This window comes from Puma concolor, chromosome A1 (genome assembly GCF_028749965.1).
Source record: "Puma concolor isolate L17-30 chromosome A1, mPumCon1.1.hap2, whole genome shotgun sequence".
Classification (NCBI taxonomy): Eukaryota; Metazoa; Chordata; class Mammalia; order Carnivora; family Felidae; genus Puma; species Puma concolor.
In genome coordinates, this window is record NC_141667.1 from 27,235,943 (window position 1) to 27,259,063 (window position 23,121).

A 23,121-nucleotide genomic window follows, 5' to 3' on the forward strand; every position below is an offset into this window, starting at 1 on the left:
CTGTACTACATATAGTGGTACAATTTCCCCTGCTTCACTTCTCCCCATTTCTCCCCACTTCTCCCCACCTACTCCTGGCTACCCACTGTAAGGAGAGCACCAGCCTTAACCAAACTGCATTTTGCACGCTACCTGTAATAGTAATCTTCAAATTTTTTGGATTATTTACTTCCAAAGTTTGAAAGTACCCATTCACACATTTTTAACTTCTGTCCTTTAAAATTTCTCATCATAAATTTAAATCATTGCAAAGGGTGATATTTCCAGTGTATTGTAAATAGTAACATATAAAAACAAAACTCTCTTTATACCTCTGTCCAATGAAATCTAAATACTACAATGATTTGATATCCATCCACTTGAAAGTAGGTAAATGAACACTGCTTTTAACATATATTTCACACTGTTACTTTTTAGTCACTAAAGAGAATGCCCTCATAGAATTTGTTCAAAGAAATATATCTCCGGGCGCCTGGGTGGCTCAGTCGGTTGGTTATGCATTTGACTTCCCCTCAGGTCATGACCTAGCAGTCCAGGGGTTCGAGCCCCACTTCAGGCTCTGTGCTCACAGCTCACAGCCTGGAGCCTGCTTCGGATTCTGTGTCTCCCTCTCTCTCTCTCTCTCTCTGCTCCTCCCCCACTCCTCCCCCCCCCTCTCAGAGTAAATAAACATTTAAAAAAGGAAGAAAAAAAAAAAAGAAATACATCTCCATGCTTTGTTGATCACCCTATCATAGTTCTCTACGACAAAAGTATACATGTTATTCAGATATGTATTTATATTTTTAATTTCCTATTTCCATAATACTCTTATGTTTATAATTTCTTCTAGATTGAATTACACATTAAGATTATTAGTAGCACAAAACTGTTCCAAACAACATAAATATATTACAAAATTTGATAATTATTGAATAAAAAAGTAAAATTTTACTAGACATATATCTTGTAATAATATATAAACACAGTATATACTACATATCATATAACATATATATTTGTTACAAAATATATATTACATATTTTACAAAATATCTCATGGGAAATTTAGGGCTCCGTTCCAATAGGAAGGCCATCAGCGCAATGACAGTCTTTTACAAGATGCAGAGGCATTGGCAACTTCCTTGCTTTCCACAAAGACTCTTCAGTGCATATGGGAGAAATCCTTCAGCCAAGGATTTGAAAACCTCACAAATTGAGCCTACATTTCTCTTTCTAGATTTTTTTCATTGCACCTTCCTTTACCAAATGCTCTCCTTTTCTGCCAACACGTATTTTTCCCATTTCTGTTTTTTGCTTTATTTAAGAACCTCTCCCCAGGCAACACAGTATTCCGACTCAGTAAGATTCAGAAATGGTGGGAGGTATGCCTCTCTTCTGTCAAGTGGTAGAAAGGTGATTATGAAAGGAAAATGGGGAAAGAGACCTAGAATGACGTCTAATTCAGGCTGATCAATTATAGGAAAAAGTAAATGTAGAGCTTGAGGATCTAGAAACATATTCCCTAAATCTCTCTCAACCCACTCTACCCCTCTAGGAGTTTCTGTGCACACTAGGGGTACAAGTGATCCAGTTTGTTGATAGCTGGTCTAAATAGAGGGTAGATATTTGGATTTCAAATGGCTCAACTGACAGGCATTTCCTGAATAACAAAGTACAAATAAACAGGCAGAAAAGAGAAATAAGCACTTTTTGAGACCAGGCTTTGAGTCAGACACTGGGCTAGGTACTTTCACATATGCTGATTTCAGCCCTTACATTAACTCCGATATGATCTTCTTCCATAACACTGATGTACCAATACTATCACATGCTTTTAATTTTTTCATTCAAATCAAATTTTGCTTAACCCACCTGAGATAACTAAAAATCAGCCGCCACTTAATTTCCTCTTTCCTGTCCACAGCTATGTCTGATTTCCAAACAAAGCTCTGGGTGGTGATGGCCTTGGCAGAGGGGAATGCCTAATATACAAAGAAACGTAATTCCTTTAGGAACCAGGGAGCACAAAACTCCTGACTACAGGACATGTGGAATGTGCCAGAGAACAGGAACATTACCTTTTGAACTTCCCATCTTTCTATAACATTAAAACCAAACAAGATGACACTGAACACCTGAGTAAAACTTCTAGTGGCATAGTTACTATTATTCACATTTTAGAAGTGAGGTGAGGAAACTGAAATTCAAGGAGTTGAAGCAATTTCCCTAAGGCAGATGGCCAAGAAGGGCTATTGATTCGAATGGCTTTGCTCCAGTTTTAACTATTTCACTAGTGAGATATGGAAATGTTCACTTCTTCCCCCCTGATTCCTCTGCGGCTGTTACACATGAATTTGGAAGGTAAGGCAGGTCTTCTCAGTGGGTATGTGTGAGTATTCCTACAAGTGGAACACTGGAGCGTTGGTGGGATTTACTGCTCAAAGATAAGATATAAATGAAATGCGTGTGTGCCAAGGGCCCTCTGCTTTTCTTGCTTCCTCCATTGCCATCTGTGCTTTGGGAGAAAAGTCGCTTGATCCTACTGGGGTCATTCGATTGGAAAACTTAAAGTCAAGTGACATATTTTATTGGGCATTTCTCATGGGCAGTCCCTTCTGCCAGCCTACGGGGAATTGCTGGGAGAGTCTGGTGTGCCATGCTTCCGCCCAACAGAGGATGTGGAAGAGAGGCAGTCCAAAGTGGACATATAGATGACGCAGCCAAGAAGAAATTGAGGTATCCATTTCTTTAAACCCCAAATCCAGTCATTTCTGATTCTGTCAGCATTCATACATTACAAACAACACAGTGAACTGGTGCTAGGCACCCAGACCCTTCATAGTCTAGCTCTGCGGTGTTCTTTGATCAGTCTCTCCCTCTTTGAACCCCTAAGGAAAGATCGCTTGCCTTTCTACCCTCCACCTGAGCTTAGGGTGGATTCCCTAAACAGGTTCAGTGTTGAGCCAATACCTGACTATCTTCTAATCAGCCCCCTCGCCATGGTCAAAGGGAAATCTACAGCCACAGAATTCAATCATTTTTAGGATTTAAGACTTTCAATACATGACCCCTGAGAGATCTCATCAGTGACTTCCTATTATCTCGATTCAAATGTATTTTTAAACTATTTCTACCTGCTTGATGCAATAGGGTATATAAAAATAAAATGCTCACAGTAAAGTTGGGGATCTAAAATGTATAAGAGGAAACTACTTAGTTTCTTAGTAGCAGAGACAGAATTTTCACTCTGTTTATAATCCTGGAAACTGGCCTGCTGTGTGGTACTCTGAAAGTGCTAACAAGTATGAACTGAACTGAATCGAAGTAAATCTAAGTAAGTGAAAAATAAGAGTATAGTTAAGTAACAAGATGAATGGTACCAGGAAGTAAGAAACAGGCTAGGACCAAGTCAGGTAAGGCTTCAGGGAAGAGGTGAACCTGGCTTTGAGGGACTGGCAGGTATTTTCACGAGGAGGGTATTTTATATAAAGCAAGAAGTAGAAATGAGAAAAAATGAGTGTTGGCAGAAAAAGAAAGCATTTGGTAAAGGAAATTCTAATAAAAAAAATCTAGAAATGGATGTTTAGGCTCTGTCCGGGAAGTTTTCAAATCTCTGGGTAAGAAGTTTGGTCTTTCTCCAATACGTACTGAAGAGAAAGCAGGGATATGTACTTGTAGAAAGCAGGGAGGTGGCCACTGCCTCTGCACCTTGTAAAAGACTGTCATTGCTGTGATGGCCTTCCTACTGCAACCTCAGCCCTCCATTTCCTATGAGGCATTTGGTAAAATATATAATAAGACAACTCTGTCACTAAGGCTAGGAGGCAGATAGGTATGTGTTTGTGTGTGTGTCTTTACCTGGGAGGGAAGCTTCAGAGTTACTGCAAAAATATCGGAAAATCCATAAGCACAAGCTACACTTTCTGTAAAATACATAAAAAATAGCTCACATATACAAGTGCCAGTATTTTCAAAATGTATGTTGATACAGATATTGTTGGGATTAGTAATAATATAGATACTGTTGGGGAGAGAGAATGGATTACTGCTACCCTCATCACCCTGACTTCAGGGGGCCTTACTGGTTTTGGCTCAAATGGCATAACATTGCCAAGATCAATTTTAAGCATTTAAATAAACCTTTGCTGAAGTTCACATTACAAAAAGGAAGTAGAGTAAATGAAGCAAGATAATCTGTCTTCTAGACTATCTTCAGCTGTGTCTTCCAAAATATCTTCTATGGGAAGACCACTTACTATGAACCCTCTGCCTCAAGATAGAAGTAAGAATCTTTCCTTACTGCTCAGTAAGGCCCTTGAACCCATCTCAAAGTCCAGACTCCCAAAGATGTAGACTTGAAAGAAGCTGATGTTCCCTCCCCAAAACTGGGAGAATCAACGTTCCATCAGAAGAATGTGCTCTTCCATAAATGAGGTACTCAGAAATCCATCCCCCTTTAGAAGGGATCCCATTACCTAGTCATGGTAGAGTGGTCTTAACAAAACAACCGTGTCAGAACCCAATACGGTAGTTCATATACCTGTCCAAGATGTATGAACAGGCAGGGGACATTGGGGAGATGAGCTCACAGAACAAAGACAAAACAATGCTCACGGAGCCTTTATCCATTATGTCTTCTACCTGCAGTGCTAGGTCCCCTCTCTCCTAACTATTTCCATTGTCCCAATTCCAACTAATTCTTCAAAGCCATCCCATTTGACCTCTTCTCTGAAGTTTTCTCTGATCACCATCCCATTTCAAATCCTGTAGGCATTTGTCTACAGAGTAATCACACAGAAGAGGGGGAAATATAACTTTGACTTTCAGAATCCCAGATATGCCACTCATCATTAGTGGAATCGTGGTCAAGTTGCTTCATACATCTGAGCCTCAGTTTCCTTATCTAAAAATAGAGATGGTAATAGCAACTACTTTGAATAATGACGAAGTAGTCTATAAAAACACTTAGTACTGCCTGGCATATGGTAGGTGTTCAAGAAATGTTAGATGATATTATTATTATTATTATTATTATTATTATTATTAAAGTAATTATTTTGCAGTATGTAATAATACTACTATGATATCTGCCACATAGTAGTGAAATATTATTTTATTATTATTTATTAGCAATCACTTTATATTCCATAGTTTTTACTTTTCCTATAAGGATTCTTAATTCACACTAAGAGATCCTTTTGAGATGAGTCATTTACCCATCTTATACCCCTAGTGAGATTCCAAGTTCTTGAGGACACATTGTTCCCAAACATCTTATCTGTGGAGGGTAGAGAAATTTGAGGTATTTACAGTTTTAGTGTTACTCACTCTCCGGTCAGAAACTGCTAACCTCTCTACTAATGACAGAAATTCTACCCTTGAATGCAAGTCCAGTGGTGCCACTCTGCAAGCTAACTGCACTCAGGGTTGGGGTTGGGGGCAGGGGTACATGGTCTCTTTTACCCTTAGCAATCAGAAAGAATTAAATCAGATCTCCAGCATTCTCCAGGCAGGCCAGACAGACAGCCTGGTGAGGGTGTCCGTAAGTGATGACTGGGAAAACAAGATCTCCTTTCTGCAGCACTAGTAAACATGGCAAACACCAGACAGCCTGGATGCCTACGTCCTGGGCAGAATTTGATTAGGATTTCTTTTTTCCCAGTGAGTCATAGTTGTCATGGTCCTAACACCTGTCACCAGAAAAAAGGCAAAATCAGTGTAATCACCAGAGCAGTTGCCTCAGGAATACATTCGTCTAGTAATTTGGTTGGAGGAAGTTCAAGAATGCAAGTACTGAGTTGATTTCAAATGTGAAGAGATCAGAGCTGGCCTCAGTGCTGAGCTTTCTGAATTTAAGAGAGAAAGGAAAGGAGAGAGAAGTTATTACTAACAACAGCAGGAAATCAAGTTATTGAAGACTCATTTAGTAATAGGTAAAATCATCTCTGATACTAGTATTTCTAGTCTGCATGAAACAATGAAAAAAAAATTATTGGATTCCCCAGCTGAGCAATTAGTGATGGGGTTGGCCAGATAAAAAGATGAAAATTGATGGCCAAAAGAATAATTGTCTGGGATTACACCCACCTTTTAAAATAAAGCCAGATGAAGGGAGCCTGGGTGGCTCAGTCTGTTGAGCATCTGACTCTTGATTTCAGCTCAGGTCATGATACCAGGGTCGTGGGATCGAGTTCTGCATCAGGCTCTGTGCTGAGCATGGAGCCTGCTTAAAATTTTCTCTCTCTTTCCCTCTGCCCCTCTCCCCCACTCATGTGCTCTCTCTCTAAAATAAGACAATAATAATAATAATAATAAATAAAATAAAATAAAATAAAATAAAATAAAATAAAATAAATAAAATAAAATAAAATAAAGCCAGATGAAAAGATGAAGAAGTAGGGAAAGGGTTTTTAGGTGGTCGGGTGGAGCTTACAGTTGACAGCATACTGCTGGTAATATTATTTTCTTATTGTCCATGTTATTAAATTCCTTAAAGTTCCTAAAGGCCATCTAGATGAAATTAAAACCACAAACCAATGGAGTCATCTTGTTCCTAAACCACCAACTTTGAAGTTCCTGATGCTGATGTTCCAATTTTTAAAAATTATTTCAGCAAATCAAACTATAATAGAATGATTCCAGTTTTGATGTTGAATCTTTAACAATTTCTAAGCCTTACCTCTCTTGTTTACCCTTTTACCCCACAGCTGAACAAGCCATAAGGCCCACATATTTTTTTCCCTTGGCACCAGCAGAATATTCAAAGCACGCAGATAATGGCCAGAGGTAATACTTATCCTGGCCCCATCCCTTGATCCCAAGGTCACTTGTCTCTCCTGTCACTCAAGCCATTCCAGATGGCTTAAGTATCTGCCCTATTCTCCCTCAAGGAGAAAAAGAAATAAAAGGCATACAGATTGGAAAGAAAACATAAAACTGTCTTTATTTGAATAAAGCATGACTAAAGAAAATCCTAAGGAATCTACCTAAAAGCAACTAGAACTAATATGTGAATTTAGCAAGTTTGCAGTTTATGAGGTCAATATTTTTTTAAGTTTTATTTTTATTTATTTTTAGAGAGAGGGAGCACATGTGTGTGAGTGGGGGAGGGACAGAGAGAGGGAGAGAGAGAATCCCACAAACCATGGGCTTGATCTCACAAATCGTGCTATCATGACCCAAGCCTAAATCAAGAGTTGGATGCTCAAAGGACTCAGCCACTCAGGCACTCCTATGAGATCAATATTTTAAAAATCAATTGTGTTCTATCAACCAGCAACAATTGTAAGTGGAATTTTTTTAAGTTTATTTATTTATTTCAAGAGAGACAGAGACAGTGCAAGCAGGGAAGGGACAGAGAGAGAAGGAGACAGAGAATCCCAAGCAGGCTCTGCACCCACCAGAATGAAGGAGCCCAACATGGGGCTCGAATCCACAAAACCATGAGATCATGACCTGAGCCGAAACCAAGAGTCAGATGCATCACCAACTGAGTCACCCAGATGCCCCGTAAATGGAAATTCTTAAAATTATCATTTATAATAACATCAAACCATAAAATTCTTAGGTATAAACAACAAAATATATGCATCATCTATACACAGAAAACTATAAAACATTGCTGAAAAAATTTAAAAGACATAAATAAATTAAGAGATATACTATGGCCATGGATCAGAATACTCAATATTGTTAAGATGGCAATTCTCTCTAAGTTAATTTATAGATTCAATAAAATTCCCATAAAAAAATCCAAGAAGATACCTTTTAGAAACTGACAAACTGATCCACAAATTTATATAGAAATACAAAAGAACTAAAGTAGCCAAAATAATTTTGGAAAAAAAGGATAAAGTTAATCTGAGGACTTACTATAATGCTACAGTAAACAAGAGAGAATGGTATTGGCATAAAGTTAAACATACTGATCAAAGTAACAGAATTAAAATTTCACAAAGAGACCTTCATATATATAGTCAATTGATTTTCAACAAATGTTCCAAGGCAATTCAGTGAAGGAAAGGAAATCTTTTTAACAAATGATGCTGAAATAACTGAATATCCATATGCAAAAAAGAAAACTCTTTACATTCTCCAATATACAAAAATTAACTTGAAATGGATTATGGAACCAAACATAGTTTTAATAAAAGCTACTATAAAATTTCCGGAAGAAATCATAAGAGAATATCTTAGTGACCTTTTGTTAAGCAAAGTTTTTAAAATTGGTTACAAAAAGCATAAAATATTTAAAAATAGAAAAAATTGGATTTCATTAAAATTGAAAACATTTGTCTTTCCAAAGAAAGGCCCTTCTGTTAAGAAAATGAAAAGGGAAGCCACAATTATTGGAGCAGATATTTGCAGAACCTGTATCTAATGAAGACTCTTACCCAAATTATATTTTTAAACTGGTTACAATTCATTAAGAAGAAAATGACAACAATAAAAGGAACAAAGATTTTGCAGATATTTTACCAAAGTACATATATGAATGGCAAAAACTGCTCAACCTCATTAGTCATCAGGGAAATGCAATTAAAACCATAATTGAATATACCACTCATACTCTAGGACCCTAGAACTTCTAAAATCAAAAAGACTGACAATACCCAAGGATTGGCAAGAATGTAGGACAACTGAAATGCTCATAAATTTGGATTTCTTGCAAAGTTAAGCATACATGTGACCCAGCAACTAAGATTCTAAATATTTATATGTCTTCATGAAGATATATGCTTTCATGAAGATGTGTGCTCATATATTCAGAGCAGCTTTACTCATTATAGCTGAAAATTGGGAGATTAAAAAAACAAATATTCACCAAATGGTAAATGGAATAAATATTTTGGGATGCACTCATAGAATATTGCTCAACAAAAAAAAAAAGAAAAGGACTACCCAATAAACACACAGCATGTATGAATCTCTAAAGCATTATGCTAAGTAACAGAAGTCAGACCAAAATAAATAAATAAAATAAGTCAGTAGTTAATGAAGGAATGGGGAGAAGGGATGAACTGCAAATGGCAAAAGGAAACTTTTTGAAGTGATACAAAAGTTCTAGATCATGGTTATAATTGTTGTTACACAACGGCAGATATCTGTCAGATTTCATCTAATTGTGCATTTCATCCAATGAATTCTATTCTAAAAATCTGTTCTAAGGAGAAATCTTTGATATGTAGAAAAATTAGCAAAATGATATTTATTGCACTTTTTAAAATAAGGGAATAATGTCCAATTATGAATAGTTTCCAATTGCAAGAAATTGATTAAATAAACCATGTATATCTATAACATGGATTGTTATGAAGTTACTTAAAAATTATGGTGTTGGAGATATTTAATGACACAAAGATATAGGGTTATTTTTAGGTAGATAGGGTAGTATACCTATAGTCAACTTTATTATCCATTTATGTGATTGTTTCATGTATGTATGAGCATGTGAATATGTATATATACATATATTTAGATCTCTCTCTATATATATTAGAAGGTTATGCACTACCACACTAACTAGTTGTTTCATCATTTTACTTATATTTATTTTCTAAGTGTCTGTTAATACACATGCATTTCTCTTGAAGTAAGAGAAAAAAACAAAAGTTACTATTTTAAATATATATATCCTGCTTTTAAGTCTAGATAGACCTGCTTTATGGTCTAGATAGAAAAAGAGACACGTAAATAGCATAATACACGATAGAATGAAATAAGCACCCATGGAAGGTGAGGGAGAATTGATTGGGTCAAGTATAGTCTCATACCAACACTGGAACCACTGCACACTCTCCAGTATATAGACCATGACCATGTTCTATCTGAAACAATGAGCCCAATTTCTTTACTCACAATCATTTTCTCTCAGGGGATCCATGATCCCTAACTGCCACTTTATCTCCTATCCCCATGCATCAGACAGATGTATTGATATTTGAACTTCAGTTGTGGATTACATTCAATTTTCCTTCCACAACAACTCAAAGATGCACCTGGACACCTGCTGTAGTATCCTTGAACTGCAGGTCAAGGACAATTTCCAAAGATCCTCTGGAAATTCCATAATAGAACACAACCTGCTAAGGGGAAAGAGCTCCTCTAAAAGGCATGGTATCCCCAGTGCCTGGCACACAGAAGAGGCTTAGTAATATTTGCTAATTGTTTATTGAATATATTGAGAATAAAAGCATGAGCTCAAGATTGTTTTGGCTGGTTATCACCATGACTTATCTAGGAGGACTTCCTGAAAGAGCTGGAATTCTCTTGTTTAAAGCATTGTCTATGCACTGTCTCCACCCTTGTTGTGCTCTTATATTTGGATTAATTCCAAGACAGAAAGGTTTTCTTCTAGTCACTAGGATGCTTTCCATCTCACCAGGTGGGCTATTAATAGACTAAACCGATTTCCAATGTTTTCTACCAAACTTCCCTAGTACTCTTGAGAAGGGCCGAGCAAGTCAAGCAATGAACAGTTTGGTCCAAATTCCCCAAAAACGTTCTCAATATTGCATTCACTAAAACCCCGAACACATTCCTACCTGGCAGTTTTGTATAGTATTTTTCAAACTCTGTGGGTTTTCAACAAAACTGAATACTGTTGCAAATCTGTTTGTGTTCCATTCCATTCAAACCCAACTTTGCCAGAACCATCTAGTGTTTCTAGTTAGAAGCCTGCAAAATCTTGTGTCTAAGGAAAGGATAGCAGGGAATCCCAATTTACACTTGAACAAACTAAGAATTTAAAACCCAAGTGTGAATAGTGACTGTAGTATAATAAAATCCAAATTATAGATTTTAATTTACGGTGCAGGAAAACGAATGCAGACCTAGGAGTGAGATATTGAATCCAAAATCTGCCTTTATGGCCTGATTAAGACAGGTCACAAGCTTTCTGAGAAACCTCAGTATCCTCCTTTATTGTCTAGGGGAGCTGGTTTCTTTTATTTGGGCCACAAGGTCCTTCCAACTCTGGCATTCTATGATTTTATAATGTTCCCATACAGATGTCTAGAGGAGGCAGTCATTTGGCAAGATGCTTCCCTAGTCCCTGCCTTGTCTCATTGCTTGTCAGTGTGTGCAACAACAATAAATAACCCATTTGTTGCAAGAAAAGTACATGTTGGATCAAGCTGACATGTCTGCTCTGCCTTCTGGAGAGGACAGGGGAGGCTTTGATGTTATCAGAATGAGATCCACATTTTGACCTAGAGACCCCTCAATTCCAAGTGGCCTTTATTGCCAAACATATGAAACAATTACTTACAATTAAAGAAGCACTGTGTACCTCTTTCAAAAGTGCGACAGTATTTTATTTTTAAAAGAAAAACAAAGTAGGGGCGCCTGGGTGGCTCAGTCAGTTGAGCAACTGACTTCAGCTCAAGTCATGATCTCACGGTTTGTGAGTTCAAGCCCCACATCAGACTGTGCTGACAGCTCAGAGCCTGGAGCCTACTACTGATTCTGTGTCTCCCTCTCTCTCTGCCCCTCCCCCAGTCATGCTCTGTCTCTCTCTGTCTCAGAAATAAACACTAAAAAAAAAAAAAAGAAAGAAAAACAAAGTATAATCCCTAAGATTAAATCCCTGATCTGGAAATGGAAAAATGGGGTGGAGTGGGGGGCTAGAACCTTCTCTTTATATACTGTTCCTGTTCAGTGGCAGGTAAGGAACAGGGGAAGTGATGTAGCAGTCTGCATGTTAATAGAAAACTAAACAAGATTTCTGGTTTACAATGAAGACATGAAACAGATATGTATAATCCTACATAGCACCCAAAAGTCTTGAGGCCTTTCTCTGCTCAACTCTGGTCTCTAGATCAACCCTTCCCTTGGGCTGAGACTTTATAGTGGCCCACGGGATCGGTAATGTACAAAATGCAGCACAATTCCTGTCACATGAGAATTGTTACTTCCTTTCCCCTTCCCCAAATGTGCTGTAAGATAGCCAAAGGCCTGCCTTCTTCTACATTCACTCAGTTCTTTCAGAGTAGAATGACATTTTCTGGAATGTGTCTTAAGGAATTCTAATCCTGACAAATAAATAAAGTGACACGTGTACTAATAAGTTTGAGATGTCCTGCATAATCTTCTCTTGAGGTTCACTTACAATATTAAAGGCTCTAAGGAGTTCCACACACAAATAAACGGTGCTATTTATCTATTTACTTATTTAAATTCAAGTTAATTAACATACAGTGTACTATTGGTTTCAAAAGTAGAACCCAGTGATTCATCACTTGCATACAACACCCAGTGCTCATCCCAACAAGTGCCCCCTATAATGAATGCCTATTACCCTTTTAGCCTACCCCCCACCCACTTCTCAGCAACTCTCAGTTTATTCTCTGTATTCAAGAGTCTCTTATGATTTGCCTCTCTCTCTGTTTTTATCTTATTTTTCCTTCCCTTCCCCTATGTTCATCATTTGTGTTTCTTAAATTCCATGTATGAGTGAAATCATATATTTGTCTTTCCCTGACTTATTTCACTTCACATAATACACTCAAGTTCCATCCACTTTTTTGCAAATGGCAAGATTTCATTCTTTTTGATCACTGAGTAATATTCCATTATATAGATATACCACATCTTCTTTATCCATTCATCAGCCAATGGACATTTGGGCTCTTTCCATAATTTGGCTATTGTTGATAGCACTGCTAAACATCAGGGTGCACGTGCCCTTTCAAATGAGCATTTTTGTATCCTTTGGATAAACAGCTAGTAGTGCAATTGCTGGGTCATAGGGTAGTTCTATTTTTAATTTTTTAAGGAACCTCCATACTGTTTTCCAGAGTAGCTACACCAGTTTGTATTCCCATAAATGGTGCTTTTGTTATTGGCCAGGAACTGCAAAGACTACTGAGTACTTTCTCTGTACAGATTGTCCATATTTCCTGATTCCAAACTTCCTGACTTATCCTCCCCCCCCCCCGAAAAAAAACTCCCACTAGTGGGAAACAATATCCCCTCCTATGAACTAGATCTTTATTTGCATCTGTCTTATAAACTTTTTGTTTTTTATATTATAGATATATAGAGATAAGTCTTACCTGTCCTGATTGACCGTACACTGGCTAGAGAAAAGATTCCTCATTCTTGCATCTTTATCTACCATAGAAGACCTTGTACATGTGGTCACTTTATACATAATTGGTTGAATGGATCAATCAGTCTGGGAACTAGCATCTTCTAAATGTTTGCACCTTCAATTGGCAAATAATGCAACCTACATAAATTCACAAATTGTTTTTTTTTTTAATTTTTTTTTTTAACGTTTATTTATTTTGGAGACAGAGAGAGACAGAACATGAACAGGGGAGGGTCAGAGAGAGAGGGAGACACAGAACGTGAAACAGTCTCCAGGCTCTGAGCCGTCAGCACAGAGCCCGACGCGGGGCTCGAACTCACGGACCGCAAGATCGTGACCTGAGCCAAAGTCGGCCGCTTAACCGACTGAGCCACCCAGGCGCCCCCACAAATAGTTTTAAAAAATGCTACACCCAAAGATAAAGTTGGAAGGATGAAAATATTAACATTTGAGGTATAGCACCAAATGTCTCTCTTTCTGTCTTCACTAATTCAGTTACAGAAAAACTGGATATCATTACTCTTTGACCTTCAGATCTTGCAATGTGCTTCGTAGTCGTGCAATTTAGGTGCCATAAACTGACTCCAGGGAGAAATGTTGATTTCAGTGAGTTCACTATAAAAAGAAGATATTATTTGTGAATAGCATTATGTAGGCTCAATATTTGGAGAATTATTGTGTTAAAGGTTTGATGCCACATCTTATTTGTTAGAATGGTGATTGTTCTAGTTAATTTTATACTTTAATAATTTAAAAATTACCAAACGAGAGGTCCACATAAATGGTCAACTTTGAAACAATTGTAGTTTCACAAATATACCCAATATTAAAATCAGACTGACAGAATTAGGTAAGTCTTGGGAGGGATGTGAGTGTTGATCTCTAGGGAACAAATATGCAAATATGAATAAGATATAATCTCTGTCCCTAATAGGTATGCCATATAGCAGAGTTTCTCAACCTTGGCACTAATGACATATGGGACCAAAGAATTCTTTGTTGTAAGAGGCTGTCCTGTACATTGTAGAATGTGTGTTGGCATCTCTTGCCTCTTCCCACTAAATGCCAGCAGCCCTTCTTCAACTTTGAGAATAAAAAATATCTAGTCATTGCTATGTATCTCTAGACAGACAAAGCTGCCCCAGCGGATAACTTTTGCCATGCAGGAAGACATACTTAAAATTGTATAGGGTTTCAGAGTCATCTTCTGACCACCAATTCTCATTTTACAATCCTATCAGATACAGGAAGTAAAGAAAACCTTGGGGCTAATTGTAGACCACATCCAAAACACAACAATAAATGTTTGATATTAGTTCCCCTATTTATATTAGAATAAAAATTAAAATAGTTGCACTTTCCAGGGGTTTGAAATCTACTACTTATAATTCATTTACTGAGTTCACCTTTGCATACAGTAGCCAGCTAAGCATATTAAAGATAGAAGGGTCTGACATGGTTCTATGTGCAATAAAAATCTATTTGAACAACAGAAGTAATAGAATTGAACTAAAGGCATCTTAGAGATGATCTACCTACCCCTCTGGTTTTTTTAATGAGAAAACTAAGATCCAGAAAAGTCAGAAAGGTGATATGACTTAAGGACATCTACCTAGTAAATGAACTTGGGCTAAAGCATAAATGTCTTGACTCCAAGTCAATAACTTGGACCAATACCAAATATTAGCTAACTGATAAATAGTGTAAGACAGATTACAAAATCTGGAGGTGATCAGAGTGAAGGAAGCTGGAATAGTCAGAGTAGGCAACTAAGAAAAGGAACTCAAGTCAGGCCTTAAAGATCACAGGTGGCTTCAAGAAAGGGATTGAAAGGGCTGTGGTAACTTTCCCATGGCCTTGGTGCCAAGTCAGGAATGACATGAGAGGAGACAGGCAGGAAAGCATCTGATATGAGCCAGGAACTGAGTTCATGTAGGGAAAGAATAAAAATAAGACTTGGGATAGTTTTCAAAATCACTCTGAGGAGTCCCAGATTACCTTCTTCTCTGGATATTGTCCCTACTTTTGTTTTTCAATCTGCAACTGCAAAATACCCTCCTGGCTCAGGGCCTTTCAGAGCAGCTTTGCTAAAGGTGAAAGGTATCCCCAAGCTCTCAGGCACCCTTGGAGCTGCCAGTCCCAAAAGCCATAATCTTTATGATTCAATTTATGAATTCAAAAAATCCCCACACACAAAAGTGTTAGGAATAAAAACAATCATTGTGTTACTAAAACTGAAAATTTCATCACTTCTTTCCCCTTAGTATTTGATCTCGAATATTAAAATGGACTTGATTCCTTGTCTTGCACAAGCTACATTTTCCCTGCATATCAAGAAATGAGTCTAGCATCAATGAATGAATTAATGGATCATAAGAAAAATGAATCTGATTATATAATTCAAAAAATTGAATTAAATAAATAAATAAACTCAATATATGAAAATTTCATCAAAACCTAAAAAAGATCCATTGACAGGAAAGAGCTGAGGGAAGTCAGCTCACTAATATTGTGAGCTTCTTAGAATGATTGCCTGGAAAAAAGAGAGAAAGAGAGAAGCCATATCTTATCCTATCAGTCTATTAAGAATGGAGGTGATCCGTCCAAGGTATGTATGTGCATACATATGTGTAGAGAGAGAATGAAATTGTGGGATGGAAGACAGGCATTGATTCTAGAAGGAAAAAAATGAAGAAGGTAGATGATCTATTTGAGGTTAAAAAAATGCAGAGAGGCAAGTACAAATCTAATACATTACTTAGTACCACTATCACAGAGTGATAGTCAAGGTGGAAATTAAGATAGTATTGTCCTCTCCCACTTCCTCAGGCATTTCTCAGGCAAAACACATCCCTAAGGCATTGAGGTGATTTGCCAACTGTTCAAGCCTTCTAAACAGATTTGCTGAGTACCAACTGTGTAATTTCTTTTCTCTCTTATAACCGAATTTCTCTGGAATCAAAATGTTGGGAGAGAAGAGAAGTAGGACACCAAACTGGATGAGACATGATGGCATCTGTTTCAGATATCATCCCCAACCCTATTTCTGAGTCCAGTGAAGAGGGGACGGCAGGTAGAACCCAAAGGAAATGTTTGCAAAGGGACTCCATGAGACGTGGGGACCTGCTCAGTGAGGCATTGATGTTTTAGGTGACAAAGTGCAGCGGAGAGCTAGGAAGCAGAGCCTTCTCCACACCTCTGTGTGAAGCATCCCTTCAGTGCAGTGAAAAAATTAGGAAGAGCATGAGAAGACAACACTTAACAGACAGCACTTAAAGAGTGCCAGCAGTTGGGACACTGTTGGAGCACATCCTTCAAGGAGTCCTTTCATGTATTGAACACCTCCGTAAAAGTTTATTGAATAGATCTCTGTGTCAGCCATTCTTCTAGATTTTGAGGATTCCACAGTAAGCAGAAAGCAAGGGCAGAAGACAATGAGAGAAATAAAACAGCACATGAGAAACTATTGATGAGTTCATATGGGACACCCCCAGAGACTCCCAAAAGTAATTGGCGTAAAGTGGAGCTAGAAGGCTGTAGTTGGAGGCTGGAACTATGCAGATGAGGACATAATACAGTTAAATTTCTGTTAATATTCTTACTGCACCCCACTGATATATGCATACTGGTGTACATATGCATGTATAAGGACTGGAAGAAAATACACCAAAAGTGGTAACAGTGGTTATTATGGGAAATAGGATTATGAATATTTTTATATAATTTCATATGATATTATCTATTTCCAAATGTTATAGGGTGAATATATATTATTATTATAAACAGAAAAAATATTTTTATTAGGGAGGAAGTGGTATTTTTTTTTTCTTTTTTTTTTTTTTTTTAAATTTTTTTTTTTTCAACGTTTATTTATTTTTGGGACAGAGAGAGACAGAGCATGAATGGGGGAGGGGCAGAGAGAGAGGGAGACACAGAATCGGAAACAGGCTCCAGGCTCCGAGCCATCAGCCCAGAGCCTGACGCGGGGCTCGAACTCCCGGACCGCGAGATCGTGACCTGGCTGAAGTCGGACGCCCAACCGACTGCGCCACCCAGGCGCCCCATTGTGGTATTAATCTTAATGCATCTTTCACTTGTTTCAGCAAAATAAGTTTTACCAGAAATGAAAAAAAAAGTGTGTAATTATCCCTCTCTATGAATAATAATAAAAATCAGCCCTATAACTTCCTAGAAGATCAATTCTACATCAATACATAGATAATTAATTGAACACTCCAGACAATTTAAGAATTCAAATATTACATCTTTGTCCTGGTATCTCTATAAAGAGATGAAGTGGTTTACATGTGTTCTATATCCTGTTATTATTAATATGTACTTTCTACTTCATTTGTAAGAAGTTCTCCTTGAAACATTAGTCTTCAAAAGTTTAATGTTATCTCTAATGAAACAATGCACCTTAACATTATACACACTAATTGCTTCTCCTAGAGAACCATAATTCAACCTAGTATCTGATTCAGTTGGTATTCCTTTGTTGGACAAAAAAAGCAATGAGAAATTTTATCTAGTTTTTCCCCCTTCAGATCTAATTACAATTAAAAAAAATGGAAGATTAATTTTTCTAAAAACAATGCCCTTTATGCCAACACAAGCAACAAGAAATGAGTAAGATACAGAGATATGTAGCAAGCCTGGAAAAGCCAGACTTCAGTGAGACATAAAAATGAGGGTTCATCATCAGGACCTCAAAATGTGGAAATTCCTGGCAGTGAGAGACTCTGGAAAGAGAGGTGATGGCACTGCTATACAGTGTTGTCCCCAAATGGGTCCCTAATTAGTGCCTGATGATGATGTGAGTGGCAACTATGTACCTTGCATCTCTACTCCCAGAAAATAAACTATAAATACTGGTTTGGTTGAATCAGACCTTCAACAGAATTCATCAAGAAGACCTTCAAAGAATTTCCAAAGAGGCTTACTGTCCACAAAACATTCATAATTCTAATCAATCCAAACACCAGGGCAAGCTCATGAGGCTTCGGCAGCCAGAATGGCTCCATCATAAAGGATGCCCCAGGCATCCCAGCAAGGACACATACATGCATGGGTATGTATGAGTACTTTGTCTTAGAAGTCCAGACCTTAGGGTCTGTTTGTGCCCTTCCAGCCCTGATTGGTTAAGAGGTAACCTTTGAAAAGAAGAAGTTCACCCTGCTTAGGTCAGGTTCATTGGGAATCTTTGATACATTACAGACCTTTCTTTAAGCCTATGTTCCCTTTCAGAGGCCCTCTGATAACATCTCCTGGGAAATCTAAAAGGAGAGTTGTGAAGGGCATCACAGATCACAGCCAATCTATAGAAACATTTGACAACTGATTCCTTCTATCACACTGAAAATGTGGGAACTCTCCAGTCAATACTCTACTGTTTTCTTATTCAGTCCCCGCCTGCCCTGGGAGCCAGGCAGAGCCAGTTGGAAAACATGAGATGTTGGGGGAGCTCTCCCCTGCCTGATGGAGATAAACCAAGTTGGATTCTCAATATACCTCTAAGCCTTGCCAAATGAGCTGTTCTGCCTGAGTAACAATCCAACAACCTTATTGTAAAAATGCATATACTTTTCCACATTACAAATGCCATACAGTTAAAAATGCAAGTCTTTCAATGGTTGTGAAATCACAGAAGAGGATGGGAACGACATTCATGTTGAGTTACAATTCATCTCTATGGTACTTGCCAAGGCTTTCTCATTGTTTCCATTTTTTTTTCTCTTACAGGATAAAAGAAAATATGCTTTGAGTTTTTCCCACTTAAAAAGAGAAATGCAGAACTAAGTAGATAGTACATCTTAATAGTTCTTCTCTTGCTTTCAAGGGAGAAAAACAAGTGGAAAAATTATTAAATACATGCATAGAGAAGGAGAATCCTTCCCCTTGAAGCTAAAATGTGGGTGAAACAAGAATAGTTGCATATCAGAAAAAAAATTATTTTGACCCACATTACTGAGCAAAATTCCAAAAATCATCTGGAAAATATGTTCTGAGGCAAATTAATCTGATGCTATTTTGCGGCACTCATCAGTTGGAGTTATTAAGATTTGGATCATATTCCCTAATCTACACTGCTGGGGCTCAGCAGTTCCCTTGTGGAAGATCTCTCAGGTAAGAAGGCAAGTCTCTCTAAAGAAAAGAGTGAGGACGAGGCATGTGGACTTGATGCCAAAATTTAGCTCTGCTATTTACTAGCACTGTGTCCTTGGGGAAGTGAATTAACCTCTCTGAGCTTTGGCTTCTTCATCCAATAACTGATGACAATAATAGTATCTACCTCATTAGGTGTACTACTATAAATAAAGTAGTTAATACCTTCCTGGCACAGAAGTATACAAGCATGCATTAAATCAGGAGTCAGCAAACTATGGCCTGCAGGCCACCAATTTTTGTAAATAAAGTTGGATCAGAGCACAGCTATACCTATTCATTTACATAGTGCCAATGGCTGCTTTTGAGACAGAGACCATGTGGTTTGTAAAGCTGATAATAGTTGCTATCAGGCCCTTTCCAGAAAAAAAAACCAATCCCTGCAAAACTATAAAAAACAACTATTATTATGATAGCTCGGTTTTTTTTTTTTTATGTAGAAAGAAACTGACTTTCAGAGAAGTGTAGCAACTTAGTGAAACTCACCCAGCAAGGTGGTGATGGCTTCTCATCCCCTTTCCCATCCCATATTCCTTACCCTGCTTGTAGACTATTGAATGAAGTCATTTTTTCAGGAAGCATATTTAGTGTAGGGTCACATAATACATCTGCTATTTTATCAACAGATTGGCTTTCAATTTAAGTTTAACTTACTGAAACCAACTATTATTATTCACAGCTTTGAAGGTGATTAAAAGTCATACATAGCCTAGTTCATCCCAAGAACCCTGGGCACGATATTCTGGACACAAATTTGGCTCAGATGTCTCCACTATGCTTATTATCTCTCTCTGTGCTCAGTCTGCTTTGAAGTCAGTAAGAGCAGAAGATATACCCAGCAGGGGAGTGTGCCCAACTAGATCCCTAATCTCTGAAAGTAAGTTCAACAAAAGCCTCAGGGTCACCCAAGTTATCATTGAGCCAGTGGATTAAAAACTGAGAAGTACAGACAAATTGGCAGCTAAAAATTAAAGTTTTCCAGAAAGACAGTTCAACTGAAAAAGCATTTTACTTCCACAACATCCTGGCTCACTTACTGATAAGCTATAATGAGACGTTTTTATAAAGTGAATTTGATGTGCATCTCTGTTCTGTTCACTTCTACCCCCAGAAGTCCCTTGCTATTAAAGTAAAAAGTAGAATTTGAACTAAAACTTTAAAAAGGGAAAAATCCACAAGTAACTTGAAAGAAAAGGCAACTGAAACAGGATTTCTGTGGGTTCATCTCAAAGGTTGAAGAAAGCATGAGAACACACACAAATGGTTCCTCCCGGGGCCCTTATGTTGTCTGCCCTTCCACTGTGTAAACTTTACAAAACTTTGTTAAAAACAAGGCTTTTTAAAAAAATTTTTTTCAATGTTTATTTATTTTTGAGAGAGAGACAGAGTGTGAATAGGGGAGGAACAGAGAGAGAGGGAGACACAGAATCCAAAGCAGGCTCCAGGCTCCGAGCCATCAGCACAGAGCCTGATGCGGGGCTCAAACTCATGAACCACAAGATAATGAACTGAGCCAAAGTCGGAGGCCTACCGTCTGAGCCACCCAGGCGCCCCCCAAAAAACAAAAAAAACAAGGATGTTTTTAAAAATAGAATTATTTTCTCACCCAGATGTTGACTTGGTTTATTTGTAGAGATAAAATGTCCTTCTCTGATCTAAAAATGAACTTCTAAAGTATACTCAAAGTCATACAGAGGAGAGATGTACTGAATTCAAAAATTGTGCCTGGGGTGCCTGGGTGGCTCAGTCGGTTAAGCGTCCTACTTTGGCTCAGGTCATGATCTTGCGGTCCGTGAGTTCGAGCCCCGCCTCAGGCTCTGTGCTGACAGCTCAGAGCCTGTTCCGGATTCTGTGTCTCCCTCTCTCTCTGACCCTCCCCCATTCAAGCTCTGTCTCTCTCTGTCTCAAAAATAAATAAACGTTAAAAAAAATGTTAAAAAAATTGTGCTTTATGGTTTGGAGTTGATGAAAAATAGCATCTAGATTTGAACAATTGGAGGGTTTTGGTGTTATAGACATTCTTTAACTTTTTACTCAGTTTAAGATAACTTGTTTTCTTCTTTCCTAAATGGTTCTGGGATTGAGAGCAATTGTCAGACTTCAGGCAGAATTTTACAGCCAAGGGACAAAAGCCTGACAAAGTTTATAATGGGAATGCTGATACCACCTTAACACAATAATATGACTGGCAACACTATAATGTAATCAAAATATGCAAGAAATGCATTTTTTTCCAGTATTAGACAAGAGAATATGAAATTGCCACATTGAAATAGAGCACATTTTCTGGTTATTTATTGGATTCTGACATCATAACACCTTTGCACAATACAGGGTGACTTGAGGAAATATAAAAACTCAATCAGCACATGCATGAGAGATCTGGACATAAGTGATGGCCAACTTGTCTTGCTTCCTCATTGAAACCAGCTGGAATCTTCCTACAACAAGCAACTTTCATTTTTTAAGTATAAGTTCATCAAGAGGATTAAAAAGAGGAAGGAAAATATTGAAGCCTGACCACATAAAGTAGGGAAAACAGCAGAACACCCCACTTGTCCAACCTAAGACAGATACAAAATAAAACAAAATGGCCTAAATGCAGGTCCTGATGTGGTGTTCCTTCATGATGGAATTGAACAGGAAAAAAAATGAGGATACAAGAGCGTGTCACCATTCTCCTATCCCAGGATAGGATACGATAGAATGGTGATAGGAGAGTGTCACCATTCTCCTATCCCAGGCAGAATCTCTATGATCGCTTTCTATCTTTTGGAAAGTAGATCGGTCCTGTTACTTCACCACTGACAGAGAAGTTAACCCATGGCCTTCTTTTCTGTTTCTTCTGTCTTTTAAATTTTGTGCTCCTCAATTTTCTTAGCTTCTCTTGGGAGCGTATATGCATTCACTTCTCCTTATTGTCATCATCTTGATAGCTTACAATTACATAGCATTTTCCACTTTCTACACTCTTTCAAACATCCCACAGCCCCCTATGTAGTAGTATTATTCCCAGTTTACTCAGGAAATGAAGCCAGTATTAACAGACTCACTATTTATATGCATGATCCATTTCCACCCCCATCCTGAGAAAAGGATTTATTGTGATTTCACATTTATAAGCATTACATAAATGACTTTCCCATGTAAGTAAAACTTCTTCCTTTGGACACCAAACACAAAAATCATTCAAAATGGATTAGAGACCTAAATGTGAAACCTGAAACCACAAAACTCCTAGAAGAAAACGTAGGCCATAACTTTGGCATTGGCCATAGCATCGCTTTTCTAGATATGTTTCCTCAGGCAAGACAAACAAAAGCAAAAATAAACTATTGGAACTACATCAAAATAAAAGGCTTTTGCACAGCAAAGGAAACAGTCAACAAGAGGAAAAGATAACCTATTGAAATGGAGAAGATATTTGCAAATGATACATCTAATAAGAGGTTAATATCCAAAGCATATAAAGAACTTATACAACTCAACACACACACACACACACACACACACACACACACACACACACACACACAAAACCAAATAACACAATTAAAAATGGGCAGAGGACTTAAATAGACATTTTTCCAAAGAAGACATTTAGATGGTCAACAGACACATGAAAAGACACTCGACATCACTCATCATCAGGGAAATACAAATCAAAATCACAATGAGATATCACCTTAAACTGTTAGAATGGCTAGTAATCAAAAAAAAAAAAAAAAAACAAGACATAACAATGTTGGCCTGGGTGTAGAGAAAAGAGAACCTTCATGTACTGTTGGTGGGAATGTAAACTGGTACAGCCACTGTGGAAAACACTATGGACATTCTTCAAAAAATTAAAAATAGAAATATCATAAGATCTAGTAATTTCA